Source organism: Labrus mixtus, chromosome 2, assembly GCF_963584025.1.
Source record: "Labrus mixtus chromosome 2, fLabMix1.1, whole genome shotgun sequence".
Lineage (NCBI taxonomy): Eukaryota > Metazoa > Chordata > Actinopteri > Labriformes > Labridae > Labrus > Labrus mixtus.
Genome location: NC_083613.1, coordinates 1,192,954 through 1,213,202, shown reverse-complemented (window position 1 = coordinate 1,213,202; position 20,249 = coordinate 1,192,954). Strand labels below are relative to the sequence as shown.

Below are 20,249 nucleotides of genomic sequence, written 5' to 3'. Positions count from 1 at the left end.
ATCCGTCTTAACCAGTGGGCGCGCACTGTAGCTGTTCCCACTCAACGTTCTTGAAGCCAAAATATGCCGCTTAGGGGCGCTTCCATCTCGCGATTTTGACGTCATTTGTTACCACTGTAACTTTTGCTGCTTTGCTAAAGTGCTCATGATGGATAGGCCGGATCTTTGTAACATAGCAATAAGTAAGGTCTTTTACCTGCTTTTTGTAACATAACAATGAGTAAGGTCTTTTTACCTGCTTCTTGTAAAGTGTCTCGAGATAACACTTGTTATGAGTTGACGCTATACAAATAAAAGTTGATTGATTGATTGATTGCAATGTGATTCATGTCTGCTTTTCTAATATATTTAACTGAACAGTAAATCAATTGTTTTTGTATTTTCATTTAGGCAAAGAAGAGATAAAAGCAGCTGGTCTGACATCTTCCACAGAGGTGAAGCGTAAGTTAAAATCATCTGTTAAAAGTTATATATCCTGTGATTTTTATTTAAGTTTCATAAGAGGATTGTAAAAACAAGCTATTGTTAACAATACAGTCTTCTAAAATTAAATAAAAATCACACTGAGTCATACACCAGCTAAATGTTAAATAGAAAGGTGATGTTTTCTTTTCCATTTTACAATCAACAGAAACTAAAAATGACTCATTTCAACCTTCGTCTGAACACCTGTTACAGAGGTCAGGCTGGGGTCACATAGTTTGAAGGAACCTCCTCCTTCTTTCACCTGTGCCAGATGCCCTGCTCATCCACTGTGGTAGAAATGACCTTACACCAGCAGCTCTCCCAGATGAAGAGTCCTCTCTGCCATCACCCAGAGGAGCTGACCGACGTCTGCACAACTGAAGAAGGTGGACAGAGTCTGGAGCTTTGTGACAGTGAACAGTGAGAAGGTGGACAGAGTCTGGTGCTTTGTGACAGTGAACAGTAAGAAGGTGGACAGAGTCTGGAGCTTTGTGACAGTGAACAGTGAGAAGGCTACCATAGTCATCCTCAGATAAAACACAGAGATCCTGGTCAATATTCAATGGTGCTATTTTTCTTTCCATGATGTTGCCATGTGTTTGAAAGGCCAGATGCTGGAGGGTTGTGTTGGATTTGCTTTTCCGTCATATTTTAACAGTCAAACAATCATCCAGGATCTTTATACTTTATTTGATTTTTGTTGGGATTTCTTTGTTAAATTATTTTTTATACTTTCTCCTATGTCCCAGCAGTTCAACCTGTTGGTCTCCCTTACTTATTTTCCACATGGTTAATGAAGCCAGGTGTTGTTATTTTTTTCATAAAATGTTTAAGTAAACTTTTTTAAAATCTGAATTGACTGTCTCTGATTAACTGGAGCACTACAACGTGTTGGTCACAGTAAAATAATTTAGCAGTTAAGTTTATAGCTCACATTTGAAACCTTGAACTGACATTAATTTCTTCTTGACCAACAACAGCTAAGACAACAGCAAAGCTAACAGACGAGCTCAGCTTGTCACAGCCGGTCTCGTCTGAGATAAATGGCCTTCAAACTTATTTAATACTAAACATTTAAAGCCAATAAGCATAACAAGATACGCATGAGATTCCATTTACATTTATTCAATCACAGACTTGTCAAACAGTCTGGCATGTTGTGCTGCTGTTTTCAAGAGTTAATAACTAAAGAGAAGAACATCGAGAGAGGACAGGAAACGCTCAGGGGACGAGTCCTCCATGTTGTCAGTGGTTGCTGATGGATCTGAATCTGAGGGCATCTTCTGTAATAAAGAAAAACAATCATGGAGTTAAATGTAAAGTATAATGAATTTTACTGTGATGTTTATGCCTCAGACCTGAAATCAGATCTGTCCTCAGGTTCTGCTAAACTTCAGCTTCTAAAGTTTGTTTTTAAGACAGGAGAACTATTTAAGAGGAAAAACAAAATATATAATAAGACAGGATGAATCCAATAATATGATCAGCTTTATGAATTTATGTTTTAAGACAAAAGTGTTCCTGCCACTTTCTATTGAAGATTATTTTAAACTGTCATCACATGGGCCAGCCTAATAAATTAAACTAATGTTAAATATTCTCATAATCAGATTTGTGTGCAGAACCTCACCGGAGCGGGCATCGGAGTCTGGACTGTTGTTTCCTTTGGGCATTGATTTCCTTGAAGACAGAAAGAAGAACAATTTAAACATGAACTAGACTTCACCATAGAGGCTGTTAAAATCTTCTGCTAGTCTTCCTCACATTTTAAGAAGGATTATAAATTGTTACTAAAATGACTTTGATGCTGATAGCGGTTACAATAACACAGTCCAATCATATGAGAGATAATTTTACCTTTGAGTCCTATGTGAAGACATGCTCTTCAGAATCAGCGCTGCAAAGACAAGATGATGGCGTCCACCTTCACAACGTGCTGCTTCAGTCTGGCTGCATCATGGTCACCTACAGGAACACCACAGAAATGCAATCAAAGTACTTCACTTTATTTATCAGAGGATGTACTGTATACAAAGTAGATTTTTAGCTGTAATTCCTCAAAAAGATTTGAGACTGCTTTGTTATTTGAGAGCACAGATTGTTTCTTTTCCCTTCTCTCTGTTTGCCTGTACATGACCTCTTAGTGCTGTAAAAGATGCTACAGTAAATCCTGGATCAGCTGTGTGGATGGTGTGACTGTGTGGTAAAGCTTTGTTAAAGTTGTCACGCACATACTCATATGCCTTTGGAGAGTAAAAGTGCAGTGTGGTGGCAAACTGCTTATAAAATATAAAATAGTATTTTATTGGTGAGGTGCCCCAATCAAAGCGTCCTACAGAGTAGCAGCAGCGGGCTGTAGAGGGAGGAGACGAGCGCATTATGGAGAGGAGGGCACCGGAGGGGGCGAGCTGGGGGAGAGACGTGAGACCCGAGGAAAAGGAAATCCTCAGTTTAAAATATAATGTTGGTGAAAAGAGGGAAATAGGAAAACATAAATGTCAATGTTGAAATTCTTTTGAATGCAGAAGCTGTGGATGTTCAGTTTTCTTTGGCTATAAAAAGGCAACAATAGCCTGTAGTTTAATCATCGTGTTTCTCTTTGTTAACGATTATTGAAGCGAAATAAAAAATAAATGCATGACATTTAAAACATATTAACATGTGTGGGGAAAAACGCGATCTTTATGTCTTCTTTTATTGTACCTCTGTCTCCTCCTACAATAACAGCAGCATGTTGTGTGTAACACTGATCTCCTGTATTAACACCTTCCTTTCAAAGGTGTTAAATACAGACACCGTCACAATCACCTCAGTTTTTGTCAGGTTTTGTCAATTTTTAGTACAAATTCTCAATGAGCGTCATTAAATTTACAATATGATCAACTTGTGACTGTTGAATTGATGTGTGGAAGACAATGCAGAATATTTATCACATTTAAGCAGCATGATGCTCGGTTAATATTACATTACACCACCGCAGGTTGTTGATGTTTGCTTTCACGTTTCAGTTAGTCTCTTAAATCAGTAACAATTATATTGAATCAGATCTTACCTTTAGTTTTATCTGGATACATAGAGAAATATTCTACCCTCGTATATAGTCCTATGAATTTCAGCCTGCACGGTGAAAGTAAAACCTGTTACTCTCGGTATAGTCCACTTATCACTCAGACTGTAAACATGTACACATTAGTAATGATGCAGGACAGATTACAATTATTTGACTTTGTTTTTGCCCTAGATACTTTTTTGAGACCTTACCAGACGTATTTATTTTTGCTGTAAAATAACTGTACAGTCAATGAACCGCATCTATGAGCGGATTTTATATTACGATTCTTGGTTTTAAATACAATTTCAATCACAATAACGATATAACAATATCAAGAAACATAGCATGTCAGTTATTAGGTTTGCTCATTTTAAAAAATAAAATAAAAAGATAAATCATGCCGGATAAGTAACCTAGCTTTACAACATTTCAGCTAACCTTAGACTGCTTATGTGTTAGCTAGCTAGATAACGACTTTAACCAACCAATGACACATAAATCACACTTTTTTACTTACCAAAAAAACTGCAAAGATCCCTTAGCTCCCACAGGTCGGTTAGAACAGTTTACTGCAGAACAACTCATTTTGCCAGCTCAAAAAAGACGAAAAAACTGAACGGAAAAATTCAATGGCGCCTCGGCTTTCCTTCACTACGTAACTTTTGCTATTCACAAAGAGAGCTACGCAAGATCGGCGGCTGTCAATCATCGACAAATATGACGTAAAATCCCGTTTTTCAACCTCAAATAACTTCTTTAGAACAAACTTCACAGAAAAATGAGCACTTGAACACAATGTAGGGTGATAATAACTAATGATCACAGCAGAGTTTAGGTTTGGAAAAAAATTATGTGACGAGTATTTTAGCTTTACAGTTTGACCCACATCCCGTCTGTTATCATTGAGGAGGCGGGGTTTATGACCTATACTGCAGCCAGTCAGCAGGGGGAGCTCTAAAAATAAAAGCTTCACTAGACCGGGGACCTTGTCCCGTCCATTATTTTTACAGTCTATGGTCTTAACAAGCACTGTTATAGTATGATCTAATTATTCTCCAACAGACAGATTCACTGCACTGCAAGTCCACACTGACTTGAAAAGGTGTGTACACGAACTGAGACCTGGCGTGGGATTTGAGCGTACCCTCCGCTCACGTCCAAATTGATTAGTGCCGAACTTTAAGTGGAAATGACTGTACACCCATTTTTCTGCTGTAGGTACGTTTGATAAGTGAGGGCCATTGTGTTGTTTAAAAAATTCAAATAAAGCGCAGTAGCCTACATGGAAGAGAGTAACCATGTTAAAAAATTGATACGCTCTTTCACTACTCACAGAGACTTTCATCTTGGGAGAGATGGCCACAGTGCCACAATTCCCATCTTGAAGTCAAAGTGGTTGTCAAAGAAACACTGCTAGAGATGTATTTTCAGTAGGGCTGGACAACGATTAAAAGTTTTAATTGCGTTAATCGCATGAGTTCCTGTGATTAATCACGATTAATCGCATTGTTATACGCAAAATCCAATAATGAATTCAAAAGTAGTGTATAGCGCACTTTTATTGTAAATGTACTTCTCAACTTAAACAATGTAATCAAAGCAAATGAATACAAAACTAAAGCTTATTGCATTCGTTGCAGTCTGGACGCAGAGTGGTGTGGGTCTCCTCTCTGCTCTCTGACTGCAGCTGGGTCTGCTGCGCGAGGCTACACTGACAGCCTGTGAGAGCTTTTGGAAGGGGGAGGGACTCACGGCAGCACCCGCGGCTCTATGAGGACAGTAACTGCAGAGCAATACGTGCTTTCACGTCAGTTTCTTACACCAGAAAAGTCGCTAGATTTGTCGCTAGTAGCTGTTGACAAAAAAAAAGTCGCCAAGGGGGTTTGGAAAGTCGCCAGATTTAGCGAGAAAGTCGCCAAGTTGGCAACACTCTTTCCTCTTTCCTGTGAGCACCGCAGCAGACATGCGCAGCAGTAAGCAACATGCGAGGCTCGCTCACGATGGAATTTTACAAAATAAAAGCCAGTGAGCAACAGACTTTTACAATAAGAAAATAAATAATAAAAACTGCGTTAATGCGAGATAAAATAATTGTCGGCGATAATTAATTAATGAGTTAACGCGAAAATAACGCGTTAACGTGCCCAGCCCTAATTTTCAGTGTTTAATGAAATATACTGTTTATAAATAAGACAATTAGGCCTACAGTAAGACCATAGATCCATGTAAAATAAAGAGCTCCTCAAAGTGGCACCTTAAAGTACACACACACACACAGTGTTTAGACCAACAAAATCTCAAAACCCGTGTTTTGGTGGTATACACTGAGACACCTTTCCCAAGGTCCTAGAGCAATGGGAGTAAGGCTAAACTACTGCAAAAAAATTGAAAAAAATTCAGCTCACTTCAGCTCTTAGAAAAAAGCTTCAGAACCTGAGATATCAGACCTGACTGGATGGTGGTTTATGCAGACTCTTAAATTGGCTTGGATTGTGGTTTACAATGACAACAACAGGTTTATGGGGACTTTAAAGGGACAGGGAGGCCACGCCCTCCCCCCTAATTAACATAAATACACGCACCAGGCACCACTATGCATTCGGGGGACAGAACCAAAAGACAGTATGTAGGCTTCAATTGATGATGATTTCACCCCTTTAAGTGCTCCTTTCTGACAAATACACAAACAAAAGACAGTACTAAGCATTTACGGACAGCATCAACATTGTTGGGACTTCAAAAAGGCAATGATGTCCCTTTACAGCACCCCCAAACAACAAACACAAAGACCTGACTGCATAAAGGATGTAGCAAAGTGTTCTTTTATTGAGAACATCGGCTCCTTTGACTCTCAAGAGCACACACTTTTAAACTTAAATATGACTTTTTCTACACTGTAAACAATATGTCTATGGCAATACATTACGCATTCATAGAAAACAACAGAGGTGACACAGAGCTGTGTGCAACAAGTTCAACATACTCACCATCACAGCATCAAAACAGTTGAACAGTTTGAATTAAAGTGAGTTGGGGTCTGAAGGAAAACATTAACATGATGCTGTTTACAGGGTCTTCCTCTTGGCTGTGGTGAAACGGTTTCGTACAAAGTCTTGTATATTTTGTACAGTTCGTTCTGACAACACAGGGTCTTCTGCCTGCTTGCATTGGCTGCATTCATCTTTGGAGGCGAGTTTTCCTTTGGAAATGTGATTTCCAAAATGTCGCATCACTGCAGCAACCTCAGCTTTGGACCACATTTTCTTTGGCCGTCTTCTTGCCTCAGGCTCTTGACCAGCATGTTTTCCTGAGAGATATGCAAGTAAAAAAGAAAAGAAAATGATTGACTGGTATTGGAACAATCATAAGTTAAGTCCAACTAATGTCAAAGATTATAAATCAATCAGAACGGCTGCAGAGCTACAAACAGGAAGCAGACGCTCTCCAGAGTCAGGGGTGCATTCAGCACCCATAGATGAGGTTGATTTCACCACACTGGGGTTTATACAGCTCAGTGCTTCATTGTTACATTTATTCATCTCATGCTACAGGAAGAACATTTCAGGATGGTATGAATGTAATACAGTTATATGGTAACTATCTATTTTATGTGAAATGCATTATAATCCTTTTAATCTCTGATTATTACAGTATAACCCAAGTAATTGAAAGAGTTCTGGCCTTCTCTGTTTATACAGGAACCAACTGATCTCACTGAGCCTGAGCTGGAATATCCTCGCTCAGCAGAGATCATCATTTACCTTCCTAGGTAGTCAGACTCCACCCTGTATATCTACCCCATTCACACACCTGGCTCAGCACATTCATCTACCCTGTTGACTCTGAGCTGAGATTTATTGACTGATTGAGGTTTTGTTTTGGACCTACAGAATACTTGAGTGGTGATAGGGTGCTCCATATTTTTCAAATTGAGTAATTTAAGTATTTTGTTTGGGTTGCTTCAGTAGTTGAGGTTAAGGTTTTGGTTTGATTAGTTATCTTGACTGACAGAGTAAGTGGAAGAACTGAATGATACAGACTTTAACACACCAACCTTTTATCCCAACTCAAGAGAAATCTTCAATCAGCTGACATAGGGATTGTTTTATTTTTAGTTCAGAGTTATGATTATGTGGAGAGAATCACATTCTGTGTGGCCATCATTTGTTATATATACAGTATATGTTTTTAAAACACATGGTACCTGCTGACACTAAAATCCAGTTTCTAAGTCTTCCTTCAGTACTGTCAGCGTGTTTATTCTTTTCTAATTTAACCCCTGCTCTTCTGATCTTAAAGATCACGTCTTCGTGTAAGCCGTCTGCTTACTTCAATCTTTCAGTAAGGGTGTGCTACAAGCGTCTCAGCCACTGATACTTCTGAGTGTGTATTCATGCTGCAAGTCCTACCACTGATTCTGCCTTTCTCTTTAATAACAGCCGTCAATATAAATGTATGAAGTCCCACAAGGGATGAGTCGATAGCAAAAAGCAGGTCATCTTACATCCTACAAGTAGTGGTACTCTTACAACGCACAAACACTGAAACTGTGCATCTCAAAGCCCCAAACTGATAAATCCTCAGTCAAACTGGAAGTAGAAATATGTTGATGCATGAGAGAGGAAACAAGAGACCAGATTTAAAGGAAGTCTTTCCGCTGACAGACACGCCCACGTATCAACTTTCACTCACTGATAGGACACTGATTAACCAATTATACCAGACTGGTGCTAATGATCACCTGTTTCATATGTAGGTTGAAACACAGTCATGAACTGAAACGGAAACGGCTGTAGGAGGATTCAAACTGGGTGAGGAACGGCCAAACTCTGCAACCAAAGTGAGGCTGTGGAAGACAGTTTCACGTCACTAGTCAGACACCATGGCGAGACTGAGCACAGCAACAAGACACAAGGTGTCTCCCAGGCAAAGATTTATGAGCCGACTGGGGTTTCAAGATGAATTTGTCCATATACTAAAGTAAATTCACGTGACTAAACACACTGATGATATACAAATCCCTTCAACAATCAGACTTACCTGTTCATGATCTCCAGCCTCAGAGACTCTGGGAGACATCTCTGCATCAAGGACTTTTTGTTCATTACCTTTGAAAAACAACAGCCTGAGTATTTGCAGTATGTTTTTTTTATATTTGAGACATTTGTCAAGGCACTACTTTTTTGATTACCCACTGTCTGGAACAGTCAGGTGGCCTGGATGAAGAGGCTGTTATCAAAGTGCTGACGTAACTCAGATTAAACTGTATTCAGGTATGTGCTGCTTCATTTGAAAAGGATTGTGTTTTACATTAAATTGTATGTAGGTAGTTGGGTCAACATGAAACAAATGAAAATAAAAAATGTCTCACTGCAGGTTTTCCAACTCTGTGAGGCTACAAAACAAGGCTTTTAAGAATATCACCTAGAGTGGAGACCCTCTGTGTGGACAGTCCATGTAAGACATATTCAAGCAGTTCTCTGTTTAATACACACACACACAGGTGAGTGTGACTCTCAGACTTATAAATCCATTCAGGAAACAAGTCAGTGTATACCACTATAGACTCAGGTGACTACACACACTCACAGTCTGATTTCAAATGTTATAAAGCCTCCTATGAATTTGTCCACATACCAAAATAAATTCAGATGGCTACACACACAGACACAGAGCACTGGGAAAGATTGTTGTACTTTTACTTTAACTGTAGTTTGGCTCTTAATGACATTAATTATTGCAAAACATCAATTACCTTTCCAGAACTGGGTTGTGGCTCAAGTACTGGACTCAGCTCACTCTGGCTCACAGACATTGAGGAGTCCCCTCTCTCCATCATGAACTAAAATACAGAACAATTGGGGAAGAGTCACACATAAAAGCAATCAAACTTGAGGGAAAATTTAGAGTTTGGTTACAAAATCACTGAACTTGCAGAAATAAGCATGAGAGGTAAGCTTCACTGGACAGTTTTTAACTCCCAGAGTTGATGATTTAGAAATCCCTTCAACAATCAGATGTACCTGTTCATGATCTCCAGCCTCAGAGACTCTGGGAGACATCTCTGCATCAGGTTGCTGTAAAGAGACAAAAAGTAAACATCAAACACACATTAAAAAAAGAGACATTTTTAAACAGTTCAACTGATTGGAGTTAATAAAGAGCATTTAAGTTAGATTTCAAGCACAACCTTGTATGCATGCTAACTAAAATCGTAAATCACAGCCATGCACCAACTTAATTTGGCAACAATTTTAGATGAACATTTAATCTCATAATTGTGAACTTTTTCAATTCAAACATAGTTATGGACTGTTCAAGAACACTAAGAAAATGGACATATATTTACCTCTTTAAAACATTTCAGAGCATCCGTGGGGGCTGGAGATGTTGTACGTTCCTCAGTGCTGAGCTTGGATGTGGATGATGTGTCATGGCCATTTGAAGACTTCCTGCCAGATTCCTGAGGTTTAAGTAGACAAACAGCATGATAAGTGTAATGCAATCAGCATTCATTTCACCTAGAGTTATATCAGTTTCACAACATGAAAATATGATCACCTTGTCTCTCCATGGCCAGTCTGAGTCACCATAATTATATGTGATCTCCTCTCCTGGGTTAATGTCCCGTGTCGCAAACAAACAGAGATGGGGCTTTCCTTTCACAGTTAAATACTTCATTTTGGTATTTGGGTTCATATGGTCATCGTTGACCAGTCTTCCAAGCGACCCATCTTCTTTTGCTGCATCAACACTTCAAAACAAAACACAATCAATATTTTATGCTTTGCTGTGTCAATTTTCCTGACTTAAGAACCCATTTAGGTTCGGACTATCAAAAGCAATGTGTCACCCCATTATGATTAAACAAAGCATTGATTTTTAATACACACCACCAAAATTTTCCATCAAAGCGGAACTCGAACATGAACACTTTCAGGTTGTCATGGTAAACTCGCTGTCTCCTCTCACATTCTTGTTTGGTGATAAGTTCACCACGATATTCCAATAAGAAGTCTCCTTTTTCAAAAGGAGCACAAGCGAAAACACCCCGCCCTGGTCAAGACACAAATAAAAGTGAAGAAAAGTCAGGTGAAACATCCAATGTTTGGCTGTCATTGCGAGATTTAGCTTACCCTTGAAAGCACTGATGAATTTGACATCAAGTCCACCTTTGTCTTTTCCAGTGTCAAGATATAACTTTGCATCTTCTTTGGGTTTTAAACACCTTCGCAGAGGCATTTGTGCTTTTCTGTGTCAGAAGCCTAAATACCCAAAGATAGAGTCAAGGTTATTATGCTTGATTGTAAAACGGGTATCAAAAGACATGAGTATGTATGAAAGCCCTAATGCTTTGAAAACCGGGAATTTAAATTTGATATCTGGACAGAACCCGCATACTGAGCCAGTTATGGAGGCATTCATGCATTATGTGACTTAACAAAACTTTTTCGTGATCTCCTTTATTTTTTATTCTTATGAGAAACTTTATAACCTAAACCTGTTCATATTTCGGAATGAACAGTGGTGACGCTCACCCAGGGCCGGACTGGGATAGCAATTCAGGCCGGGAGTTTGACTCTCGTCCCGGCCACCATGTCCACATAAAGGCTGTGATTTTACTTGAATTGAAAGAAAAAATTAAAATTGCAATGCAAAATTCAATTATCTACTTTAATTTAGTATACCGTAATCACATCCATGTCAATATAAGTGCAATGTGATTGTTTGATCATATCCTGCAGTCTGCATAAAGATGAAAATCTGCTCAGTTAAAGCACTGGCTGCATTTTTAAATAATAAATAAAAAATATCTAATATGTATGAGTGATTTATTTTTTCTTGATTTAAAATACAGACTTTAACTTTTGATTTACACCATACTATCACTTCCCTCTAAGATTAAAAAGCATGAACTCAGTGACAAATGATGGAAGAAGCAGATTTATCATTATTTTCTAACTCCTTGCTTGTTTTCCTTCATTTTAATCACACACAACCTAACAGCCAACATGACACAACATTACTATCACAAGTGTTCTCAGTGTATCTCAGTGCTAACAGCATGAGAGACACATTCAAACTGATAATGTGAGCCAACAAAGAGAACCACGACATGCATCAATATCAAATCTAAACATACAACAGTCAGGTCCTATATTCATCATACTTCAGTTCAGATACACACCTGTCTGTCACTGCCTCAGTTACTCCGCCGGAGAATGCACATGTGTGTGTGTGTGTGTGTGCGCGCGTTCCTGCGTACAAATCGCCGACCTGATACTCTTATTTTAAAACAAATATATCAATTTTTACTGCCAAAAAGGCGACGTAAACAAACCGACGTCAAGTCCGGAGGTTCTTACAACTCAACAGGAGTAAAACAGTTACTCTAAGCAGATATCAATGAACACGCAGCACGGAAAAAACGCCAGCTTTCCTGTATTTAAATGGCCGCAGCTTAGTCTGCTCCTGCTGTGTCTGAGACCAACGCAGGTGTAGTCATTAGCAGATTAATTTGGCCAATTACTGGTCTAGTAACATTTTGAGAACGAATAATGCCACAACAAGCGATATAAATTGGACACGTAACACTATTTCACGGTTTTAGCCCTCCCGCTGTCCTCTGCTTCCCGGGCCGGCGGCAGGCCGGCAATGCGAAAAAGGAAAGATAAAAAATAAATAAAATAAGAATATGCGAGAAGGAGAACGGGACCGTGACTGGGACTGTGACCGAGACAGACACAGAGGAGAAACAAAAGAATTAAACAAGAATTATAAAAAAATAAATATAAGAAAGGTAATAAATTACTAACGTGTATTTCTCGGTGTTTGGAGAAATACCCGGACCACGGCTGCGACGGCGGGGGGAAACAAGAACAAGAACATGAACGTGAACATGACCGTGAGCAACGACAACAACAGCAACAAGACAAAGTCAAAGACAAAGTCCAAGAAGAAGAAGAAGAAGACAAAGTCCAAGAAGAAGACGAGACCTGTGTGGGAGACGCGGAGAGCGGAAGGCCCATCTTCCGCGCCACCATGCCCCTCAAGAGGTTTCACGTGCTCTCGCGACTGCTGCGATTCGACGACCCGTGGACGAGACCGGCGAGACGCGCCACGGACAAACTGGCAGCCGTGAGACAGGTGTGGGACTTGTGGGCGGCGCGGCTGCCCCTTCTGTACAACCCGGGGCGCAAGGTGACGGTGGACGAGCAACTGGTTCCGTTCAGAGGTGGAGTAGTTTTTATTTTATTTTTTATTATTTTACATGTCTCCTTTAATGTCTCGTGATGTATTTCATTTATGTGTTTATTGTGTAATAATCCTCTCCCCCAATCTCCGCCCCCCACCCCCTGGTCCTTTCTGCATGTGTGGGCACAAAAAACACAAAAAAAACTAATAAATAAATAAATGAACAAAAAAAAAAAAAAAAAAAGAAAAACAAGGCCGTTGTCCCTTCCGGCGGTATATGCCAAACAAACCAGCCAAATACGGGATCAAGTCGTGGGTGGCCTGCGACACCAAATCCAGCTACGCTTGGAGGATGCAAGTGTACACCGGAAAACGGGCGGAAGGCGGCCCCGAGAAGAACCAGGGCACGCGGGTCGTGTTCGACTTGATGGAGGGACTGAGCGGGGATCACGTTGTGATGTTCGACAATTTCTTCACCTCCTTCGACCTGGCGCTGCGGCTCCTCGAGGACAGGAACATCACCGCGGTGGGGACGGTGCGCAAGAACAAGCCCGAGCTGCCGCCCGCGCTGCTCCAGACCAAGGACAGGGCCGTGCTGTCGTCCAGGTTCGCGTTCACGCCCGCCGCCGTCCTGGAGTCCTGCCTGGCCAAGAGGCGCAGGAACGTGCTGCTCCTCAGCACGGCGCACGCCGACGCCGCCGGAGAGGTGTGCAAGGATCGCCGGGACAGGAAGCCAGCCATCGTGCTGGACTACAACCGCGCCAAGGGCGGCGTGGACAACCTGGATAAGCTGGTCGGCATGTACAGCTGCAGGAGGATGACCGCGCGCTGGCCCATGGTCGTGTTCCACAACATCGTCGACGTGTCCGCCTACAACGCCTTCGTGTCCGCCTACAACGCCTTCGTGATATGGCGAGAGACCCACCCCGAGTGGCTGCCGCACAAACGCAACAAGCGGAGGGTGTTCCTGGAGCGGCTGGGCAAGGAGCTCGTCGCTCCGTTGATGGAGCGGAGGGAGTGCGAGCCCCGCACGTAAGCGTTCGAGCGCCGTGCGGCTGTCGAGGGAGGAGGAGGAGGAGGTGGCGGCGGGATCGTTTTGCCGCAGCGGCGTTGGCAGAGGAGAAGAGAACCGGGTCCGAGACTGGGCCGGGCGAGGTCCCCCGGGCCCTGCTGGGGGCGAGCAAGAGGAAGAGGTGTCAGATATGTCCACCTAAAAAGTACAGCAAAACAAAGCCACAGCAAGCGAGTTACAAAGAGTTACAAAGCCGTAACAGCCGTAAACAGTACTCAGATTGTTAGACCATGTTTGCATATTCAATGCCCACGATCCGTCTCAATTGTATGTAGGCTGCTAAAGACATACTACTGTAAAATTAATGAGCGTACACTAAATTATCACTTAATTGTTTAAAGGCATAATGTGAGACTTTTTGATCCAGTAGATGTCGTCCTTGAACACCAGCATGAAACCAAAACAACTTGTGCTGCATTGTTGTGTTAGCATGCTAATGCACTCTGCACTCTTTATTTTGCTCCTATCTTCACACTGCATGTAAATTTACAATTAACCCTTATGCCATGTTAGAGGAAATTTGAGTAGCTTGAGGTGAAAATGTTGAGGTAATTTTATCTAAGATTGTTCCCTAGCCATGTAATTGGGGAGGAAATTGTGTTTTTCACACACAAAGGGGTTCTTGTTTAATTTAGATCATGATTTAATTAATCACAATTAAAATTAACCCTTTAGATGCCGGTTTTGATCATAACCACTAACAGCTTTTTTGAAAAATACACCATAATTCAATATTCTAAATACAACAAAGACAAAAAAAGACTTTGATTATTATCAGTATATCCTGCACACAGCTCAGCGCTAACAACATCTGTGGCCATCGATCACCAGAGCCTACCTCCCGTGACTCCAGCCCAGACTACTCTTCCCCAGATGAGGAGATAGACTCCACTGAGTTTGACACTGAAACTGCCCGTGAAGCCTGGGTGCTCCCACCAAGTTCAGACAGTTCAGACTCTGGTGGTGATGATGATGATGATGATGGTGGACTGGAGAATGGTTTGTTGTCCAAGGATGGACCCCAGCCAGGTCCAACTCCATTTGCAACTTCCCAGATGAAGGACATTGAATCCACATGGAATTTACTGATGACAGAGAAAATCATGCAGGAGATTAAAAAAAATACAAACCTCTACATGCAGTGGACCCCCAGGGCAAAACTGGTGACACTAACAATAATGTCATGTAAGCATTTTTAGATCACATGCTGGTGCTCAAGGGTGACATCTACTGGATCAAAAAGTTGCATCTTCTTTCTTTAAAGTGAGAAAAACCTAAAACCTATTTAACTGTAACAGCCCATATCCAAGAAATATACTAACTCTATCTTTGTTCTTGGTTGCATTTTGCAATGCTAGTAATCATTCTGTAAATTTATATACGTATGTTTGTTTTGTATGAAATTAAATGAAAAAAGAGTGAGGTACAGGGGCTAATCAATTATTTAAGTGATCTTTTAATACACCTTGGCTTGTCCAGTGTTGTAAGAAGAAAAAAATGCACTGAGCTATCAAATTTGCTCATTTGCAATTTGTGTTATATAACATGCAAATTTTGTGCTAAAGAAAACTCTTTCCACAGTAAGAAAGCTAAGATCTGTTGTTTATTTTCCTTTTTTTAAACTTTACTTAAAACTGAAAGCATTACTTGCACGGTACACAGGAACAAAATATATAATTGCTCATCTAATCTTCTTCAAATCAATTTAGGAATATTTAATACTTGAAGAGAGCGATTTTATAAACAGGTTTTGAGAAAGTGCTAACATTAGCAAAACTTTGAAAAAGTTGAAATGTAAAAGAGTTCAATCTCAATTTAATTTAAAGATTTATATATTATTTGAATTTCTCATTTATGTCACATTGTATATATGTCTTACGGTTTTTATACATTGCAAGATTTCAGTTTTCCAGAATCATATAAGTTTGATATTCTAAATATCTAATAAGAATATTGTATGAGGAGTTACTGTCTTATAAAGTACTTGTAAGTTTTAAAATTATATAAGTTTCATGTGAAAATTTACTAGGGATCTTGTACTTGCTTTGAATTTCATGCATTTAACATACAAGTTTCATACAAGTTGCTCTTCATTTTATTTAATGTTTTTGCTTTATTTTTAGTGATTTTATCTTTACTATTACAGGGATTTTTTTTTTTTACATTTGCTCATATTGTCTTTTTTTCTGCTATAATTTTGTCCATTTAAATGCAATATTATTTTTTTTAATTGGTCCTTAATTGTTTTTTCCCTTCTTATATGAATAGGTATATGAACAGGAGGTAGATATTATTTTTGTTTTTAGGGGATTTAGATGATTTATTGAATCCGTGGTTCTCAACTGGTGGGTCGGGACACCAGTGGGTCGCAGGGTTGTTGCGAATGCATGCCTGGAAAAGTCAAACAGTCTTTGAAGCACGTTTCTTTTTGTACCAAACTCCACAATTCTTTCGTGAAAACAAATTTGGGTTGAAAAATATCATAAATTTAGGTCGTGATTTCTCATTAAGGAGCTGGTGGTGGGTCGTGAGCATAGACTGTAAATATTAATTGAGGAAGTCTGAGTGACGTCAACCATCTATACAGCAGTGGCTCATCTGCAGCAGCCGCCATGCTGGAAATTCTGTTTCAGCCTAACTTTCAGTCAACCAAACAACAGGCTGAGAGCTGGAGCTGAGGCGGGTTTTAAGCCTCTTGAGGAACCATTCCATCTCGCCCACCTGTCAATCATGTCAGCTACGCGCCTAACTATGGATAACACTTATCGTTTTTAAAAAAATCACCCCCTGTACAGTGTGTGCCAGTACAGTGACAGTGACTAATCAGACCTATTTTGTTTTTTGTACCATGCTGTAAACATGTTCATTTATGCTGTAAAAACGGCTTTTTTGCCTGTCGTATGTATGTGACTTTCTGTGCTTCTGCAGCCAGCCTGATGCGGACACTCGATCAACTGCAGAATTTTGCACTTCCGCATTGGCTCCATTTTTCACGACCAGAGGTTGCAGCTTGGTCGTGAGGCCTGGTTATTTGATGAAATCAAATAAAATGTAAAAAAAATTAATACATGTCAGCACAAAGTTACTTCCAACAGAAACAATACCAGATCAACATTTACTATCTATTTATTATTTATCAGATATTCTGTCTCATATGAACCCAGCTACGTGCAGCCTTGACTCCATACTGACACAATTTCTCAAAGATGTTATGGACACAGTTGGGCCCAGTATCTTATCCATTATTAACAGCTCACTTTTAACTGGCCATTTTCCATCTGCTTTTAAACATGCTGTGGTCCAACCTCTTTTAAAGAAACCAAATCTTAACCCCACTGTTCTTAGTAATTTTAGGCCTATTTCTAAACTCCCGTTTTTATCCAAAGTTTTAGAGAAAGTTGTTTCAACGCAGATCTTAGCTTTTATGAATGACAGTGACCTTTTTGAGAAGTTTCAGTCTGGTTTTAGAGCACTCCATAGTACAGAAACAGCCCTCCTCAGAGTAACAAATGACCTACTTTTAGCTACTGACAGAGGAGAGAGTGCAATTTTAATTCTTTTAAATTTAAGTGCGGCATTCGATACTGTAGATCATGCAATTTTAATTGAACGTCTTGATTCCTGGGTTGGTGTCAAGGGCACTGCACTTAGCTGGTTTTATTCCTATCTTTTAGACAGAACCTTTGCAAGGTTCGATTTTAGGCCCACTCTTATTTTCTATTTATATGCTCCCACTCGGTAAAATTATCCAGTGCCATAACCTTTCTTTTCATTGTTATGTGGACGACACACTATCTATCCCTTCCTGTTATTAATTGTATTGCTTTTAACCCCTTTTATCTTTCTGTTCTTTAAATGTTTTAACCTTTAAATGTATCCATTCCTGTATTCATTTTACTGCTCTTAGTCTTTTTAAATTCCTACTCCTTTTATCGTTTAACTCTTCAGTTCTCTGTTGCTTTATTCATTTAACCAATGTCCTGTTTATCCCTTCTTTTTATCTTCATTCTGTGTTTACAGCCTGTAATGTGATGTCATCCCACTCTCCCTCAATTTTAATTTTGTTCTCTCCTGATTGATTTTAAACTAATTTTCCTTCACTGTACTGAATTGCCTCTCCATACCTGCCTGTTGAATCTTATTCCTGTTATTTGCATTTTTACAATTTTGCCCTCTCTGTTGATCTCTGTTCTGTTGTTGTTTTGCTGTATTTTCTTTGTCTGTCACAGCACTTTGTAAACATTTGTTTTTAAAGGTGCTATATAAATAAAGATATTATTATTATTATTACTAGTGTTAAATACTTGTGTTAAGGACAGGATCTAACCCAGGGGTCATTTACTCCATTTACAGACACTTTCGGGGCCAGACTCTAAAATATGCTTGCATAGCCTAACAGTTGTCCAGCCCGATGTGAAGAGTTAGTGTTACCTATGCGAGTATTTCAGCCTTCATGTTAATTGTTTAATCACCCAGATCATTTATATTCTGGAGGCTGGATGGGAAGCTTTGGTGGGCCGGATGTGGCCCACAGGCCACCATGTTGATGACCAGCCCATAGAGAGGGTTGAATCATACAGATACCTCGGGACAATAATTGATCACAGGCTCACCTTCCAACCCAACAGCAAATCCATCTTCTCCAAGTGCCAGCAGCGCCTCTTCTTCCTCAGAAAACTCTGCAAATTTCAAGTCCACCAATCAGTCCTAACAGCATTTTACAAATGTTTTATAGAATCAGTTTTAACCTTCAACATCACAGCCTGGTTTGGGTCTCTGCCAAACATTCATCGTAACCCATTAAACAGGATCATAACAATAAGCAGCAAAATAATCGGACAGCAGCAGGAACCACTGATCAGTATCTACAACAGGAGAACAAAACTAAAAGGACAACACATAGCCTCAGACAGCACACACTCACTCTGCCATCTCTACAACCGTCTCCCCTCAGGCCACAGATACAGATCTCTCACTTTCCGGACTAATCAAGCCATGTCAAGCTTTGCTCCCACATCCATCAGGCTCATGAACAAATGATCTATTTCTTATTTATTTTTAAGACCACTCATTTAACCGCTCATAACAATTATTTATGACCTATTTATCATGCTTTTAATAGAGCCACTTGTATGTGTGTGTTTCTGCTGTTGTTTTTGTGTCTAGCTGTATGCGTACTGATGCTCTTTTACACAAATGAAATGAATGAATAAATAAAGTTATTTGAATTTGAATCAGTGATTTAACTTAAGCTATTCTCTCTCTCTTTGCTTTCCTTTTTCAGTGGAGACATCGCTCCAGGACAGAAGGTGTCGGTGTAGCTCTCTTTCTCCCCTGTGAGGACCGGAGTGAGGAAGCTCCTGGTGGACTTTGACTCTGACAGACTGAAGGACGTGAGGGGAGCCGCCACTGTGGTCGTTCAGAAGAAATACACCCGTGTTTACCAGATAATGACCTCTGAACTCTCTCAAAGCGACGCGTCTCTATTTAGTGATGTTTTGTTGCCACAAAATTCCCTGAATGTGAGAGGAGGAGCTGCTCTGCCTCGCTGCGGGGGCTTGACGGTCAAATGATACAACGTTAGATCAATTTAATGCAAACAAGTTGTGATCCTAGATCAAAGGTCTCATAATAATCACAAAGACAGACTGGAATTCATCTTAATGCCACTGTGTCCTATTAAAAAAACAAACATAAGTAGCCTATGTTCTATGTTCCTGCTTCTACATTTCAGATTTGAACTAAAAATATATTTTATCATTGCTTTCTTTTCATCAACCTCCTCCGTATCCCCTTATGTTTTCTGTTGTTTACATCGACTTTATTCTCAAACCTTTATTTCCATCTCTGAGCGATCTAAAAGTAATCATGTCTCTGACTGAAGGTCTTTAGATGTGTTAAAAATCTTTGTGCCGTGTGCTTTTTATGTGGATATTTGCTGTAAAATATCTGATAGGATGTTTCTTTGATTTTTGTAACTTTATGTATTTTTTTTGCACTGTTTCCAATTACATTTGCGTGATAATACAATTATGAAACTACCACTTTATTACATTATTGAATTTTTAATATATATACTTTTGCATAGTTATACAGCCAGGCTTTTAAAAAAGACTGTTTGCTTCCAATAAAAAATATTTTTCACAAGTATTGATTTGGTCTGTTATGTTTTTAATTCTGATTTTAGGATTACAACAGGGAGGATCAGAGTTGGTCGTCTCTCAGGCGGGAGGCCGGGGGTTGATCCCCAGCTCCGGCAGCTACATGCCCCATATGTCTTTGGGCAAGACACTTAACCACAAGTTCCTGCTGCTTGGTTGGCGGTGTATGAATGGGATTAGTTACTTCTGAAGGTCACTTTACATAGAAACCTCTGCCATCAGTGTGTGAATGGAATTGAAAGCGCTTTGAGTAGTCTGAAGACTATAAAAGCACACTGGAAGTCACAAAAAAAACATGATTGTA

General features: G+C 39.9%; 2 long non-coding RNA genes across 2 annotated transcripts; one reads left to right on the top strand and one right to left on the bottom strand.

Annotated features, from left to right (window-relative positions):
• Window positions 1–330: 330 nt before the first annotated feature.
• Window positions 331–1,065, top strand: LOC132980619 (uncharacterized). Its single transcript, XR_009674187.1, has 3 exons — window positions 331–441; window positions 679–893; window positions 978–1,065. It is a non-coding gene; the product is annotated as an uncharacterized LOC132980619 (long non-coding RNA).
• A 348-nt stretch (window positions 1,066–1,413) lies between these two features.
• On the bottom strand, window positions 1,414–4,247 carry LOC132980612 (uncharacterized). Its single transcript, XR_009674186.1, has 3 exons — window positions 2,323–4,247; window positions 2,096–2,145; window positions 1,414–1,748 (listed from the first exon to the last, which is right to left on the bottom strand). It is a non-coding gene; the product is annotated as an uncharacterized LOC132980612 (long non-coding RNA).
• Window positions 4,248–20,249: the final 16,002 nt, after the last annotated feature.